Genomic DNA, 18,160 nt, shown 5'->3' with positions numbered 1-18,160 from the left:
GCAATGGCCAGGAAGCTGTACTGTCCGTCAGATCTTGATAAATGTAGTGTACAGCTGATGTCCCCAAGCCTCTGTGAATATGTCCAGGGCTGGACTTAACTCTAAGACCAAATCCCTTGTCTTTGTCTTTTTCTGCTGCAGATAACGCAATCCCACAGGCTGGGGAAGCAATCAAGAAAGGAGGTTAATTTTGGTTCATGATTCTGGTCCAAGGTCAAGGGGCTGCATCTATGATATTCTTGTTGGCAGAATCCCGAGGCAGCACAGGGCATCACATGGCAAGAGGCAGGGTTCTCATGAGATCTAGCCAGCTGGCTTCTGTAACAGAGCCACTTCAGAGATAACCCATTAACTCATCAATCCATTTATCACGGGAGTGGATTAATCCACTTGGGAGGGCAGAGCCCTGTATCTTCTTAATCTCTCATAATGGGGATTAAACTTCAACACTCATTCTGAGAGAGATAATCCATAGTGTTTATTGAGCCCCTCCCTTCCCTGTCCTTTGCCCTTACCCTCTGGGGACTTGTCCCAACCGGTATCCTCTAGATCTCAGGCTCCTCTCCCAAGCATTGGGAGGTAGGGATCCATTCTGTGTAGCGCTTGGTGTGTAGCCGATTGTGCTGTGCATTCCTGCATAGAGGGGCATCTGTGCTCATGGGACCCTTCTCAGGTGATGGGCCTTGGGAAGTGAACTAGATTGAGGTGGTCTGCAGATGGACACCTCTCCAGTGATGGGTGATGAGGAGTTCATTGGTGGTGGTCCGTGCCGCAGGATGGCAGAATAGCTGCTCACACTACTACTTGTAATGGCCAGGGACAAAATCCAGGATAAAATGTAAGTCAATTTCCTGGTATTTGAGAGCTACAGGAGGTGGTGCTGGGAATGGGGGTTTGCAGAGGATGCATAGAAGGGAGGAAGGGCTGATTAACACTGACAGGACCTAAGAAAACCTTCCCTTTCCACAACAGAGGACAGGTAGAGTACTTGGTGCAGGACCTCAGGACCGAGAACAGGGTTGAGTTCCCAGCCTGCTGCAGTCTCCTGTATCAGTCCACTTGCTGTTATGGTAATGGAACACCCAAGGCAGGCTAACATTTATTTATTGGGAGGAGTCTCAAAGGCTGAAAGTCCAAAGATCATAGCACAGTCTTGGGTGAGTGCTCCTCCTGGCCGTGTACCACCTCGAGGTGGAAGGCAGCAGAGGAAACACAGTGTTGAGTGATCACATCTCCCATAGGACCAAGGTCAAGCTTTTACTGTTCTCTTAAGAGTTACCAATGGACTTCAGGCAGTTATCTTAATCATTGGTAAGAACAGCTTCTCAGGGGTCTAAGGTGTGTGTGTGTGTGTGTGTGTGTGTGTGTGTGTGTGTGTGTGTGTGTGTGACATCTGTGAATGGTTAAGGGAGGAGGGTGCAGGAGTGGCTGTGGACACTTTCAGGCACAAGAGGGCGAGAGGAAGGTGGGAGGAGAGCGGGGTTGGGTGGGAACGCCTTGCTTTGTTGTTCTGAAATAGGTCTCAGATGCTCACACAGGGTGGGAGAACAAAGATTCTGTGTGACTTGATGACTTTTTTATGACTGTGAAGAGACACCACAACCAAGACAACTTATAGAAGAAAGCATTTACTATGAGGGCTCAGGGTTCCAGAGGGTTAGCGTTCACAACCATCATGGCAGGGAGCATGACAGCAGGCAGGCAGGAATGGCGCTGGAGCAGTAACTGAGTTTACATTCTGGTCCATAAACACAAGGCAGAGAGAGAAAGCTCTAACTGGGAATGGTATGGGCCTTTTAAATCTCGAAGCCCAGTGACACACCTCCTCCAACAGGGCCACACCTCCTAATCCTTCCCAAATAGTTTCACCACCTGGGGAATCATGCATGCAAATACAGGAGCCTACAAGGGTCATTTTCATTCAAACCACCACACTGTTTCCAAAGTCCCACCATAGAAGAGAATGTCAGTCACCCTGGCTACACTGTGTGCTATCTTCCCCTGTGGAGGGCATGGCCTCGGACCAGGTGCTGTGATTTCACCGCAGAGACTGTCAACTGGCTCTCCTGGACCAGAGGACTTGTGGAGCTTCAGGGTTCCCACAGTGGGTTATCCAGATCTTCTGGGAACTGTTTGGATGTAGAGTCCACATTGAACCTGATCCCCAGTTGTTGGGACATGGTCTTCCAGGTGGTCCTAACAGCCCATGGGCAGAGTGCCAGGAGGAACCTGCTGATCTACGTCACCGTTGCTGCTAGTGAAGACAGAGGCAGGTGAGGGTGCTTGGGGGCTTAGGGGCTTATCAGGATAGACATGTGTCTAGAGAGCACACTATAAGAAGTTTGGAGAAAATGAAGACTGGATACGGGGTCGGCCAGTGGAGGGGCCTGAAGCAAGAAGATGAGTACACAGTGTGGCAGAGGTTATTAATGTTTTGGGGTTGGACTGAGCAGTCAGCCTTATCTCCAGCCACTGTAGCGATGATGGCTTCCTACAGGCTCAGGAGTGTCTACTGTCACCTCTGCACGTCTGACCTGTCAGTCATTTGGGACCAACCCCAAGGCACTGAACTGGGCATACAGCCACTTGTGTAGAGCCCGTTCCATTTCACCCCTTCCACCTTGGAGAGGGCGGTGAACTGTCTCACCTAGCCCAGTTGCTACCAGGGCTGGGACTTTCTTCTGGCCTTTAGGATCTCAAGTCAAACCTCTCTCTAGGTTCGAGTCAAGTAGACAAAAACCTAAGCAGTATCCACGTAAGAAACGTTTGTACAGATCTCGATTGGGTTCTCCTGCTTTCTGCCTGTCTTTAGAAGTTGGCTTTTCATCTCTAAAACTTCAGTACATTGTGTGTGTGTGTGTGTGTGTGTGTGTGTGTGTGTGCGTGTGTGTGTGTGCACATGCACGTCTGAGTGTGTGTATATGTTCTCATGCACACCTGAGTGTGTGTGTGTGTACGTACATGCACGCCTGAGTGTGTGTGTGTATACATGCACGCCTGAGTGTGTGTGTGTGTGCATGTGTGTGTGCATGTATGTGTGTGTATGCACATGCACATCTGAGTGTGTGTGTATATGTGCTCATGCACGCCTGAGTGTGTGTGTGCATGTGTGTGTGAGTGTGTGTGTGTGTGCTGTTATCTTGGCATGGCTCATCAGGAGCAGTTCCTGAGAGTAGATTTAGTTGTTAAGTAGTAATAGAGGAAGTCATGGGAAGGGCAGGCCGATGGACCGGTACGTAGGTGGGTAACTGGGCCTCAGCCACAAGAATGGTATGGGATACATATGTCCTTCCTCCAGAGGGGTCATGCTCATCCTGCCCATTACTTCTGGGATACTAGCTCCCGGGTTCTGGGAGCTGCTGTTTTACTGAGATGAGTGGAACCCTCAGGCCTCAGGGTGCTCAGGCAAACACAGCAGATAGATTACATGTGCTAGGTGCAGGACATAAACAGGGGTGGTCTAGGCACCCCGTGTCCACACCACAGAAAGCTGAAACCTGAGATGGGAGCAGCCTAGACATCTACCAGGGCATGAATGGATAATGAAAATGTGGTACACAGACACAAAGTACATCATTCGGTTGCAAGAGAAATCAAAACCAGAAATTCACAGGAAAATAGATGTATCCGGAATGGACAATATTAAATGAGATGGCCCAAATTTAGAAAAGTGAAAACCACATGTTTTTCCTCAAGTTAGGATCCTGGGTTGTAATGTATGTATGTATGTGTGTATGTATGTATGTATGTATGTATGTATGTATGTATGTATGTATTTTAACAGGTATCAGGATGGGTAAACCCTGCTGAACCTCAAAACTCCAGAAAGGAGAACAAGAAAAGCCAATATTAGGTGATCAGGAAGGATGAGGGTGGGCAAAAGAATACATTGGAAGTGAGAGACGAAAAGAACCTGAAGTGGGGGAGGAGAGAAGAGGGAAGATGGCAGGAGAGCCACAAAACACACGGCATCTCACACATTACACACTTATTTTAAAAAAGAAAAAAAAAGCTCATTGGGTGTGGGGCTACATGCTTTTAATCCCAGCCCTCAGGAGGCAGAAGCAGGTGGAGCTCTGTGAGTTTGAGGCTAGCCTCATCTACATAGTGATTTTCAGGCCAGCCAAGACTATGTAGTGAGACCCTGTCTACAAAACAGGGAAAAGGGAACATTTTGTCTGTCTGTCTGTCTGTCTGTCTGTCTGTCTGTCTGTCTGTCTATCATGTATGCATGTTTGTATGTATCATGTATACACCATGTATGTGTGTATGTGTGTATGTATGCATGTATGTGTCATGAATGTAGTATTTATGTATGTGCATACGTACCTACCTGCCTATTTCCTTCCTTCCTGCATTCCTTTCTTTCTTTCCAAATGGGCACCCTTGTGACCTAGCACAATTTATTTCCTGTGCCCATTTCAACTTTGATTTTTATTAAATCAAGTAATTGGATTCTGTATTCTGGGTCTGTTCGTCTGTCTTTGTAACACTGCCTGTTTTTCTGTCAGCAAGAGGCTGGCAGGATTCCTGGTAGGAAAGCCCTGCCTCCCCTTGTGACTCTTGGAGATGGCCTTGGCTTCTCTTAGCTTTGCTTTCCCATTTGTGTTTTAGGATTCTTTTCTCCAGGCTTCAGTTGGAATTCGACTGCAATTGCATTAACTTTATGGGTTAATTTAGACAGGATTGATGTGTTTACGGCACTGAGCCTTTCCAGCCTGGAGCTGCTGTATATCTCTGTTTATTTAGGCATCTGCATTCTGCAGTTGCATTCTTAAATGTTCTTCATAAAGGTCTTGCACAGCTAGTTTTACTGCCACTGTGAAACTTTCTTTGTTTGTGTTTCCTAATTGGCTGTTGCCAGGCAGAGAACGCTGTGGACTGTTTCCTATGTGTGTTTGTCTTGGATCCAGGAGCCCGGCTGAACTTTTATATTAATTTTTAAGGTTTCTAGAAACTCTTGGACTTTCTATACCAGTGACCATACCATCGGCAAGGGATCAGGATGTGCTGGTTCCCTGCACCCATGAGGAAATGGAGCTTTTTTTTTTCTTGTCTTATTGAATTGGCAATAACCTCAAGCCAAACACTGGATAAAGGGATGATTTCTGACTTTTTCCCATTAGCTGTAATGGCAATACTTTACATATTTTAATACTGGATATAATATCTGGAGGCTGGAGATGTGGGGAAGTGGTTGAGAGCATATGTTGCTCTTGCGGGGAACCCAGGTTTGATTCCCAGCAGCCATGTGGCAGCTCACAAGTGTCTGTGACTCCAGTGTCAGGGGATCCGATGCCCTGTTCTGGCCTCTGAGGACACCTGCGTTCACACATGAACCTAATTATACCTAATTAAAGATAAATATTTAAAAATTACTTTATCTCCTATGATGTTTCTGTTTTATGTTTTTATTTGTTCTTAGGCAATAGGTACTGGGCTCACAACCTTGCATAAGTGCTTTACCACTAAGCCGCGCTCCCAGTCCTGTGATGGGTTTTTAATAGAGATCTTTACTAAATTCAAGGAATTGTGTTCTATTTTCAGTTCAGAAACAAACATTACATTTAAAACTTTTAAATACTTTTATTTTATGTGTGAGTATATCACGTGTACACCTGGTACCCTCAGAGGCCAGAAGAGGGCATCAGATTTCCAGGACCTGGAGTTACAGTTGGTTGTGAGCCGCCATGACGGTGCTGGGAACCTAACCCAGGTCCCCGGGAAGAGCAGCCAGTGTTTTTGGCTGCCGGGTATCTCTTCCGTCCCACAAACGTTACACCTTACTGCATATTTTCTTCACCTACTGCGATATTTCTATGTCCCCCTCTCTCTCCCACTCCCACTGTGTATCTCAGGCTGGCCTCACACTCAAGATCCTCCTGCCTCAGTCCCCCAAGTGCATCTCTAACTCTGCTTAAATACGTTTCTAAATCAGTGCTTGCAGGCCTGGGCTAATCTCAGCCTAGTTCTGATGTATGTATTTTGAAAGTGCAGCACACTGAATTTATTCCGTTCATATTTTACTTAAGATCCTGAATCTATGTTTAAAAGTAGAATTGTTTGTAATTTTATTTTCATGTGCAGGCCCCATCCAGCTGGCAAGCCAGTGATGCCTCCCTCCTAAAATAAGCGAGTCTGCCTTTTGTGTTATTTTAAAACCTGTGCAGTTCTAAGGTTTAACCTTCACCACCAGAAGCTTCTACACCATCTTGTCTGATGGATTTTGTAAGACTGTGGGCCTGCTCTCCCGTTCCCACTGTTTATGCCTTTGCAACCAACAGCCACTGGTATCGTTTGGAGACAGTGCCATTATACTCAGTTTACTTTGTACTGGAGAACAACAAAGGGCACCCTCTTGAGTGGGACCAGAAAAAAACAGCCAGGGAGGGGATGGGCAGTCAGTGGGACTGTAACCTTGGCTCCTCTGTCAACCTGGGGAACCAGTCCTGTCCCTGAAGGTCATCGGATGCTCCCATGTGGAAGAGAACCTCAGGGAGAGCAGTCCACGTCATACCAGATACCCCCTTACTTAAAAATTTTTTATTAACACTTCTTTTTAAAGTATTCATTTTTTTTATGTGTGTGTATGTGTGTGTCTGCAACATGTGTCTGTGACTGCGGAGGCCAGAGGAGGGCAGTGGATCCACTGGACCCCTGGGTTACAGCTGGTTGTGAGCCACCCAACACGGGTGCCCTGAAATCTAATTCAGGCCCTGAAAGTGCAGCCAGCGTGTGTGACCATTGAGCCATCTCTCCAGTTGCTAATTGTTCTTGTTAGAAGGATTTCCTTTAATATTATTTCTTTGTCTTTAATATTTTCCCAGGTTCTCAGGTTGAACACTACAGCCTGTTTCCAGCCTCCTTTGGTTTCTTTCTTTCTTTTTCTTAATATAATAGAGTTAAGGGTGTAAATTTAGAACTACATCCCCATGCACTTGAACTGCATCCCACCGGTTTTGGAAAGTGATGCTTAGGTAGACGGTAGACGTGTGGCTCTAAATATTTTGTCACTTATTTGCAGGTTCCTTTATGATGGCAAGCTATTTAAGGTAGACTTCTTGTCTCCAAATGAGTAGGGTTAAAATGAAAATAAAAACCAATGTGACATGCTAGTCTCACTGCCATGCCACACCCACACAGCTCCAAGGCAGGGTCCTTCTCTGTTTCTAGGCCATTCTCTGATCACCCAAACTGTCCGTTCATATATTCCCATAGGCTTGAAAATAGCACGTCTTGTCTACACTGGCCAACAGTTCCACATGGCATAAATCGAGCTTGTGAACTGTGTCAACTGTTGGAGATTTTCTAAGAGCTCTGACCTTGCTCCTCAGACCAGGTGTGTGGGACACTCTGGTCATCCCAGTACTGGGGAAACTGAGGCAGGAGGAGAATCAAGAGTCTGAAGTCATCTTGGGCTATGTAGGGAAAGCTTTTCTCTACCTCCAGTCTAGGCTGAGTGCAAAAACATTTGCCTAGCCTTCCTGAGGCTTCATGTTCAATCCTTAGTGGGAAATTCATAGATAAATCTCTCTCTCTCTCCATATATATATATATACATATGTGTACATATGTATATATATTGCTATATACTCATATACATATTCACACACATGCACACATTTACACATATGATGTTCATACACATCACATATATGCATATGCAAAACATACGCACAAAGTATTTATATCTGCCCATCTGTGAATGTGCACACACATGCTGTGTTTTAGACACAAGCAGACGCACGCCATGAGGGTAGTATATGCTCTTATCTTGCCTGTATTCATGTCTAATGCTTTCTGCCAAAGGTTCTCATTTCTCTATCGCCAGCCCAGTCGTGGACTGGTGTCTAGCGGATGTGTCACGTATGGGGCTGTATCCACGACTCAGTTTCTCCTTTCTTAGTAACAGGCCCTAAGTGTCTTCCCACTGAGAACACACCTTACACAGCTGCCCTGGAACACAGTTGAGTCCCAGGACTAGTGTTAGCCTCTGGTAAGTGAAGAAGGTGTTGGGTTGCAGAATGGTGCACTGTTCTCTTTTTCCCTTTGTTACCTAGAATGCAGACTGGGATGCTGGGATACCAGCAGTCATTTTTGGGCGTGAACTGCTTTGTGTGTGATACAGAATCCTGGGATAAAACTGTCTCTTCTGGATGCCAGTTGCCCACCATGGCTGTCACCCATGTGTTTTTATGTAGGATAGCTTTGAACTCTTGACCCTCCTGCCTCTGCCTCCCTAGTGCTGGGGTTGAAGGTGTGCAACACAACGGCAGGAGACTGGCTTCTATGGATCGGGAACCTGATCCTCTGGCTCTCAATGCGCAGCCAGCCAGGGCTCCCTGGCCCCTATCGTGTAAGCCAGTCTAATACATTCCCTTTTACTGCGCACACACACTCTCTCTGTTCTATTCCCTCTACAGAATCCTGCCTACCACAGTGTCTGTTTCCTTGCAAAGGCTTGTCTACCTGCACTCCTTTTCATGTTTTTTTTATTGGATATTTTCTTTACTTACATTTCAAATGTTATCCCTTTTCTCGGTTTCCCCTCTGGAAATCCCCTATCCTATCCTTCCTGACCCTCCTTCTATGAGGGTGTTCCCCCACCCACCCACCGACTCCCACCTCCCTGCCCTGGCATTCCCCTACACTGGGGCATCAAGCCTTCCCAGGACCAAGGGCCTTTCATCCCATTGATGTCTGACAAGGTCATCCTCTGCTACATATGAGGCTGGAGCCATGGGTAATTCCATGGGTACTCTTGGGTTGGTGGTTTAATCCCTGGGAGCTCTGGGGGATCTGGTTGGTTGCCATTGTTGTTCTTCCTATGGGTTGCAAACCCCTTCAGCTCCTTCAGTCGTTTCTCTAACTCCTCCATTGGGGACCCCATGCTCAGTCCAATGGTTGGCTGCCTCTGTATTTGTCAGACTCTGGCAGAGCCTCTCAGGAGACGACTATAGCAGGTTCCTGTCAGCAAGCACTTCTTGGCATCGCAATAGTATCTGAGTTTGTTGACTGTATGTGCGATGGATCCCTAAGTGGGGCAGTCTTTGGATGGCCTTTCCTTCAGTCTCTGCTCTATACTTTGTCTTTGTATTTCCTCCTGTGAGTATTTTGTTCCCCCTTCTAAGAAGGACTGAAGCATCCACATTTTGGTTGTCTTTCTTCTTGAGCTTCATGTGGTCTGTGGATTGTATTTTGGGTAATCTGAGCTTTTGGGTTAATATCCACTTATCAGTGAGGGCATATCATGTGTGTTTTTCTGTGATTGGGTTATCTCACTCGATCCATTTGCCTACGAATTTCATGAAGTTATTGTTTTGATAGCTGAGTAGTACTCCATTGTGTAGATATACCATATTTCTGTAGCCATTCCTCCGTTGAAGAACATTTAGGTTCTTTCCAGCTTCTGGCTATTATAAATAAGGCTGCTATGAACATAGAACATGTGTCCTTGTTATATGTTGGAGCATCTTTTGGGTATATGCCCTGGAGTGGTATAGTTGGGTCCTCAGGTAGTACTATGTTTAATTTTCTGAGGAACCTCCAGATTGATTTCCACAGTGGTTGTACCAGCTTGCAATCCCACCAACAATGGAAGAGTGTTCAACCATCTGTTGTCACCTGAGATTTTGATCTTAGCCATTCTGACTGGTGTGAGGTGGAATTTCAGAGTTGTTTTGGTTTGCATTTTCCTGATGACTAAGGATGTTGAACATTTCTTTAGGTGCTTCTCAGCTATTCCATATCCCTCAGTTGAGAATTCTTTTTTAGCTCTGTACCCCATTTTTTAACAGGGTTATTTGGCTCTCTGGAGCCTAACTTCTTGAATTCTTTGTATATACTAGATATTAGCCTTCTCTTGGATGTGGGATTGGTAAAGATCTTTTCCCAATCTGTTGGTTGCTGTTTTGTCCTATTGACAGTCCTTTGCCTTACAGAAGCTTTGCAATTTTATGAGGTACCGTTTGTGGATTATTGTTCTTAGAGCATAAGCCACTGGTGTTCTGTTCAAGAAAATTTCCCCTGTGCCATGTGTTTAAGGCTCTTCCCCACTTTCCCTTCTGTTAGTTTCAGTGTATCTGGTTTTATGTAGAGGTCCTTGATCCACTTGGACTTGAGCTTTGTACAAGGAGATAAGAATGGACTGATTTCTACATGCTGACCACTAGTTGAACCAGTACCACTTGTTAAAAAAACTGTCTTTTCCCACTGGATAGTTTTAGCCTCTTTGTCAAAGATCAAGGGACTATAGGTGTATGGGTTCATTTCTGGGTCTTTGATTCTATTCCATTGACCTACCTGCCTGTCTCTGTACCAATACCAGGCAGTTTTGTTTTTTTTTAAAATCACTATTGCTCTGTAATACAGCTTGAGGTCAGGGGTGGTGTTTGCACTAGAATTTCTTTTATCATTGAGAATAGTTTTCACTATCTTGGGTTTTTTGTTATTCCAAATGAATTTGCAAATTGCTCTTTCTAATTTTATGAAGAATTGAGTTGGAATTTTGATGGGGATTGCATTGAATCTGTAGATTGCTTTTGGCAAGATGGCCATTTTACTATATTAATCCTGCCAATCCATGAGCATGGGAGATCTTTCCATTTTCTGAGATCTTCTTCAGTTTCTTTCTTCAGAGGCTTGAAGTTCTTGTCATACAGATCTTTCACTTGCTTGGTTAAGTCACACTAAGGTACTTTATATTGTTTGTGACTATCGTGAAGGGTGTCATTTCCCTAACTTCTTTCTCAGTCTGTTTATCCTTTGAGTAGAGGAAGGCTTCTGATTTGTTTGAGTTAATTTTATATCCAGCCACTTTGTGAAGTTGTTTATCAGGTTTAGTTCTGTGGTGGAATTTTTGGGGTCACTTCATATATCTGTATATGTCGGGAGCCATAACGGGACAAGGTAATAACTAGCAGGTGATCATCCTGAGATGGCCATCCTTGGATTATTATATAATCTGCGACCGATTCGCCTTTATTAAGCAAGGCTGTAAGGGATTCATTTTAGGAAAGATTCCTGCTATTAAAATGCTTTTTCTGTTGTTATTTTTAAACATATATAACAATCATTAAGTAATAGCACACCATTTTGGAGCAGATCTTTGCAGATCTACAAAGGTGCACTGTCTCACAGTGATGCTATATAGACAAAGATGACTTCTTAAGTCTTAATGATGATCCTATAAGAACTCCTAAAATTATATCACTGATTATTAAGCTCTTTTATAGTGGGACTGCTATTAAGTCTTTTTCCGATAGTCAAAACTGCAGTGAGAACTCTGCCAGTCTCCCAGGTGTCACCAGTTAACTGCTCTTAGATACTAACCAGACTCTCTCCTACTCAGAGCACATTCCAAGAGGCTATAAAACAGTTAACCAAAGGTCATAAAAAGGGAACTAATGATTTATTATAGGTGCTAGGACAGAGGATAAAATATTGATTGGGTTTACCTATACAAAATTTCACTAATAACTTAGTTATGGTTTTAAACCTTCAGTGAACCTGTGGAGCTGTGACAGGTGATGGACGTTTAGCCAGATAATTACTCCTGATGGATATTCATGTAAACATTCTCTGTTGTAAACTTCTATTCAGTTTATGCATTGATTTTTCAAATGAACTTGTGATGAACTTTGTAACATGTGATCATGTATTCTGAAAGATGTTTAGGTGCTGAGGACAAAGAGAAGAGTCAGAACTGAGCTGGAAGAGACTGAGCTGAAGAGTCTGTACTGAGTGAAGGAGAACTGAGCTGAATTGAGCTAAGGAGAACTGAGCTAAAAAGATCTGGGCTGAGAAGAAATGCAGAGTGGAATAAGTTAGAGACTATAAGTAACTAAGAGAGCAATGTGCAGCATGCAGAGGAAAAGAGGAAAAAAGAAGAAGCTGGAGAGAGCAGAAGGAGCAGGTAGGCTTCTCCTTACCATGGGACAGAACAGGTCCCATCTTAATAGCAAGGCAGGCTTAGTCTTATTAAAAGGAACAAGGCTTTTTCTTACAAACTTGAGTTTAATTCATTTAGCATTAAAAGGTAGAAGCTTTTTCTTTCTCTATGCAATAAAGATTGGAGCCCATTTTTCTTCCAGAATGAGTGAGTTCTTTCTGCACTGGTGCTTGGTCTTTTGCTCCATATGCATATGTAAGTATGGATGTGTGTGTAAGTATGTAATTGTGAGAATGTATGCATATGTGTGTGTAAGAATGTAATTGTGAGAATGCATGTAAGTTGGACCCAACTAGGTTGAGTGGAAATGTAGAAATGTGCATATATGAATCTAAATATGAAATAATATAAGTTTATGCATATTTGCCAATGTAAAAGTTTTCCTTCTGCAAGCGCTATTCACTTCTCTTGGCTCAATAGAAGTTTATTGCTCCAAACTTCCCCCTAGCCTGACAAGCAAGAGGCATAGGGACAAAAGGGAAAAGACTCCAGCAAGTACTTTATCTCCTGCTGTTTTAGAATGAGGTGCCAAGTGCCAGAGATGCAGTTTCTGGCCTCAGAGGAACACAGAAGGTGGGTCAATTACAGTAGCAGAGCATAGTGACTTAGACATAGATAAGTAAATCAGCTACAGTAACATAGTAACAGACTTAGATAAGTAAACTTATTATTATACAGCAACCCTAAATATCTCTTAAGACAAAGTCTTACCCTCCACTGACACTCTTCCCCCTCTGCTACCTCAAGAAGAACACGAGAAGGAAGACTAATGCTGGGGCTGGCCCCCAGCATGCATGCTATCATATCATCTGAAAATAGTGATATTTTGACTTCTTTCTTCCCAAATCATATCCCTTTGAACTCTTTTTGTTGTCTAATTACTCTGGCTAGGACTTCAAGAACTATATTGTATAGGTAGGGAGAGAGTGGGCAGCCTTGTCTAGTCCCTGATTTTAGTAGGACTGCTTCAAGTTACTCTCCATTTCATTTGATGTTGGCTACTGGTTTGCTGTACATTGCTTTTACTATGGTTAGGTATGGGCCTTGAATTCCCGATCTTTCTAAGACTTTTATCATGAAGGGGTGTTGAATTTTGTCAAATGCTTTCTCAGCATTGAATGTGATGATCATGTGGTTTTTATCTTTGAGTTTGTTTATATAGTGGATTACATTGATGGATTTCTGTATATTGAACCATTCCTACATCCGTGGGATGAAGCCTACTTGATCATGATGGATGATCATTTTGATGTGTTCTTGGATTCGGTTTGCAAGAATTTTATTGAGTAATTTTGTATCGATATTCAAATTGGTCTGAAGTTCTCTTTCTTTATTGGGTCTTTGTGTGGTTTAGGAATGAGCATAATTGTGACTTCATAAAACGAATTGGGTAGTGTTCCTTCTCTTTCTATTTTGTAGAATAGTTTGAAGAGTATTGGTATTAGGTCTTCTTTGAAGGTCTGATAGAATTCTGCACTAAACCCCTCTGTTCCTGGGTGTTTTTGGTTGGAAAACTTTTAAAGACTGCTTCTGTTTCTTTAGGGGTTAAGGGATTGTTTAGATGGTTTATTTTATCCTGATTTAATTTGGGCACCTAGTATCTGTCTAGATAATTGTCATTTCATCCAGATTTTCCAGTTTTGTTGAGTATAGTTTTTTGTAGTAGGATCTGATGTTTTTTGTTTTTTTTGTTTTGTTTTGTTTTGCATCTCCTCAGTTTATGTTATGTCTCCCTTTTCATTTCTGATTTTGTTAATTTGGATACTGTCTCTGTGCCCTCTGGGTAGTCTGGCTAAGGGTATATTTATCTTGTTGATTTTTTTTCTAAGAACGAGCTCCTAGTTTTGTTGATTCTTTGTATAGCTTTTTTCCCCCTTCTTGGTTGATTTCAACCCTGCGTTTGATTATTTCCTGCCATCTACTCCTCTTGGGTGTATTTGCTTCCTTTTGTTGTAGAACTTTCAGATGTGCTATCAAGTTGATAGTGTATGTATGCTCTCTCCAGTTTCTTTTTGGAGGCACTCAGAGCTATGAGTTTTCCTCTTAGCACTGCTTTCACTCTGTCCCATATGTTTGGGTATATTGTGCCTTCATTTTCATTAAATTCTAAAAAGTCCTTAATTTTTTCTTTATTTCTTCCTTGATCAAGTTATCATCGAGTAGAGCATTGTTCAGCTTCCATGTGTATGTGGCCTTTCTGTTGTTTTTGTTGTTATTGAAGACCAGCCTTAGTCCATGGTGATCTGATAGGATGCATGGGATTATTTTGATCTTCTTGTATCTGTTGAGGCCTGTTTTGTGACCGATTATATGGTCAGTTTTGGAGAAGGTACCATGAGGTGCTGAGAAGAAGGCACATTTTTTGCTTTTAGGATGAAATGTTCTCTAGGTATCTGTTAAATCCATTTGGTTCATAACTTCTGTTAATTTTACTGTGTCTCTGTTTAGTTTCTATTTCCATGATCAGAACATTGATGAGAGTGGGGTGTTGAAGTCTCCCACTATTATTGTGTGAGGTGCAATGTGTGCTTTGGCTGTAGTAAGGTTTCTTTTATGAATATGGGTGCCCTTGCATGTGGAGAATAGATGTTCAGAATTGAGAGTTCATCTTGGTAGATTTTTCTTTTGATGAGTAGGAAGTGTCCTTCCTTATCTTTTTTTTTAAAATAACTTTTGGCTGGAAGTTGATTTTATTTGCTATTAGAATGGCTACTCCAGCTTGTTTCTTGAGACCATTTGCTTGGAAAATTTTTTCCAGCCTTTTATTCTGAGGTAGTATCTGTCTTTGTCACTGAAGTGCATTTCCTGTATGCAACAAAAAACTGGGTTTATGTAGCCAGTTTGTTAATCTATGTCTTTTTATTGGGGAATTGAATCCATTGATGTTGAGATATTAAGGAAAAGTGATTGTTGCTTCCTGTTATTTTTGTTGTTAGAGGTAGAATTATGTTTGTGTGGCTCTCTTCATTTGGGTTTGTTGCAAGAAGATTACTTTCTTGCTTTTTCTAGGGAGTGTCCCATCTATTATCCTTTGTAGGGCTGGATTTGTGTAAAGATAGTGTGTAAATTTGTTTTTTTCTTGGAATATTTTGGTTTCTCTCTCTATGTTAATTGAGAGTTTTGCTGGATATGGTAGCATGGGCTGGCATTTGTGTTCTCTTAGGGTCTCTTAGGATCTTCTGGCTTTCATAGTCTCTGATGAGAAGTCTGGTGTAATTCTGATAGGTCTGCCTTTATATGTTACTTGACCTTTTTCCTTTACTGCTTTTAATATTCTTTCTTTAATATTCTTTTGTTTTGTGCATTTGGTGTTTTGATTATTATGTGATAGGAGTTTCTTTTCTGGTCCAATATATTTGGAGTTCTTTAGGCTTCTTGAATGTTCCTGGGAATCTCTTTCTTTAGGTTAGGGAAGTTTTCTTCTATAATTTTGTTAAATCTTTGCTCTCTTCTATACCCATTATCCTTAGGTTTGATTGTCTCATTGTGTCCTGGATTTCCTGGATGTTTTGGGTTAGGAGCTTTTTGCATTTTTCATTTTCTTTGATGGTCGTGTCAATATTTTCTATGGTATCTTCTGCCCCTGAGATTTTCTCTTCTATCTCTTGTATTCTGTTGGTGATGCTTGTGTCTATGACTTCTGATCTCTTCTCTAGGTTTTCTAACACCAGGGTTGTCTCCCTTTGTGATTTATTGTTTCTATTTCCATGTTTACATCCTGGATGGTTTTGTTCAATTCTTTCACCTGTTTGGTTGTGTTTTCCTGTATTTCTTTAAGAGATTTTTGTGTTTCCTCTTTAAGGGCTTCTACCTGTTTACCTGTGTTGTCCTGTATTTCTTTAAGGAATTATTTATGTCCTTCTTAAAGTCTTATATCATCATCATGAGATGTGACTTTCAATCAGAATCTTGATTTTCTGGTGTGATGGGGTATCTGGGACTTGCTGTGGTGGAAGAACTGGATTCTGAGGATGCCAAGTGGCCTTGGTTTCTGTAGCTGATGCTCTTTCAGTTGCCTCTTGCCATCTGCTTATCTCTAGTGTGACCTGCCCTTGCTGTCTCTGACTGGAGCCTGTCCCTCTTGTGAGCCTGTGAGCCTGTGATATTAGGTGTGTCAGCACTCCTTGGAGACCAGCTCTCTCTGGGTGGGATTTGGGTCCAGAGAACTGTGCCACACAGTTAACTCCGGGGCAAAGACCTATGTTGTGTTTTATTACGTTTATTTATTCTCTCAGTGTATGCATGCACATTGTTAGAAATAAGATAATAACAAATTTAAGAGGCTTGAGAAAACAAAATAGATTTAAGATTTTATTTTACTATTTTACTTTGTATGTATGGGTATTTTGCCCACATGTATCTGTGTACCACATTCATGCAGTACCCCCAGAGGCCAGAAGAGGGCATCAGATCCCTCTGGAGTTACTGAGGGTTGTGAGGAAGCCATGTGGGTGCTTGCAATAGAACCTGGGTCTTCTACAAGAGCAGCAAGTGCTCTTAACTCCTGAGCCATCTCGCCAGCCTTTTTAATATACACTTCTGCAGAAAGAGATGCTAGCACAGAAAAGAGGCAGAACTGGTTGGCTGTTGTGGTTTTACAAGTCCCCAGCAGTGAGACATCCCTGTCACAAAGTCTGGCACTTACCCCTTTCCCAAGTCTCCATCTCATTGGTTTAGAGCACAGAGCCTTTTCTAGTAAATAATCTGGGGCTTAGGCTTTTCCTTTTTTTCTTGATTGTGAGCTCAGTCATGGAGCCAAAGGCCTGTAACTTTTTACCTTTCAGGGTTCTAAGACAAGCTGGAGCTGGGGGAGGGGGGAGGCCCAGCACCTCCTGTTCTTCTGTAACTCTGATGAATCCTTACTGCGCTTATACTGAAAATGGCCATGACAATCTATTTCTTACCACATGTGGGGTCAGAGGACAACTTGTGATGGCCAGTTCCCTCCTTCTACCATGTGGGGCCTGGGGAATCAAACTCAGGTTGGCAGGTTTGGTGGCAAGCACTTTTACCTGCTGAGCCATCTCACTGGCCCACACCGACCTTCTTACTGAATCTTGCCGGCACCAAGTGGAAGTGAGAAACTGTCTGTCCTTAGCTCTTGCTTCACTCCATCAGCTTTCTGGGGCCTTGCAACTGACTTTACCATGGTGACTGTTTGTGAGCGTCATTGCTGGGTCAGAAGCCTGTGCTACCTTCCTCCCCACCTCGCTGTCCCCAACCCCATGCTTCCTGCTAATGTCTGCCAGGAATAGCCTCTGTCCTGGGTCAAACTCCCTCCACTGTAGCCATCCTTTGAATGATTGGCTCAATGGGTACCAGAAGATGAGGATGCTCAACTTTCTTATGGAAAATGGAATAATAATTGCTTCGGGGAAGTCTTTGGTTGATAGACTCTGGTGAGTTTTCCAAGGTGATCTTAGGGAGGGACTCTAGATCTGTCCCTGTAGCAACTGATTCATGAGCTTCCATGAGGACCACAGAGGGCACAAAGTGGTTATCTAGAACTGCCTGGAAGTCAGGACTCTCCCTCAGTGCATGCATGAGTCCATCTGTGAAATCAGGCTGGCTGAGTTGTCTGGGCTGGGGTGCAGCTTAGTGGGAAGAAAGTCTTCCCAGCATGCATGGGGTCCTGGGTTAGATCTCTGTTAACACACACACACACACACACACACACACACACGCACGCACGCACATGCACACATACATCCCACATACACACACATCCTACACATCATACATACACATACCACACACTACACACACAAAACACACATACTACATATACACATACTATACACCAAACACATATACTCCCCCACACATATCCTACACATCATACACATACCACATACTACAAACACCAAACATACATACCACATATACTCATATCCTACACACCATACACACACACAGCATATATATCATACATCACATACATACATACAAACACACACATACCACAAACACACATATCCTACATACCACGAACTACACACATACATATCCTGCCTACCACATACACATATATCACATAAACACACACATCATACACACCACACACATCACATACATCTCTCTCTCTCTCTCTCTCTCTCACACACACACACACACTATGCACACCACACACATCACACACATCACATACATCACACACACACACACACACACGCACACACACACACGGTCACTATCAGCTTTCAGAATGAA

At 43.0% G+C, this 18,160-nt stretch overlaps 1 long non-coding RNA gene across 3 annotated transcripts in view; it reads left to right on the top strand.

The window, feature by feature from the left end:
- Window positions 1-1,166: 1,166 nt before the first annotated feature.
- LOC147997037 (uncharacterized) overlaps window positions 1,167-18,160 on the top strand; it is a 96,692-nt gene continuing 79,698 nt past the window's right edge. Inside the window, exons 1-3 of one of the 3 annotated variants that reach the window (XR_015652847.1) lie at window positions 1,167-1,311; window positions 2,191-2,273; window positions 11,669-11,914. This is a non-coding gene — a long non-coding RNA (uncharacterized LOC147997037). The remainder of the gene's footprint in view (window positions 1,312-2,190; window positions 2,274-11,668; window positions 11,915-18,160) is intronic. The other 2 variants (XR_015652848.1, XR_015652849.1) reach the window with 2 other exon arrangements.

This window comes from Rattus norvegicus, chromosome 1, assembly GCF_021556685.1.
Source record: "Rattus norvegicus strain SHRSP/BbbUtx chromosome 1, alternate assembly SHRSP_T2T, whole genome shotgun sequence".
Lineage (NCBI taxonomy): Eukaryota > Metazoa > Chordata > Mammalia > Rodentia > Muridae > Rattus > Rattus norvegicus.
The sequence above is the reverse complement of the archived record's forward strand: the minus strand, read 5'-3'. Positions and strand labels throughout refer to the sequence as shown.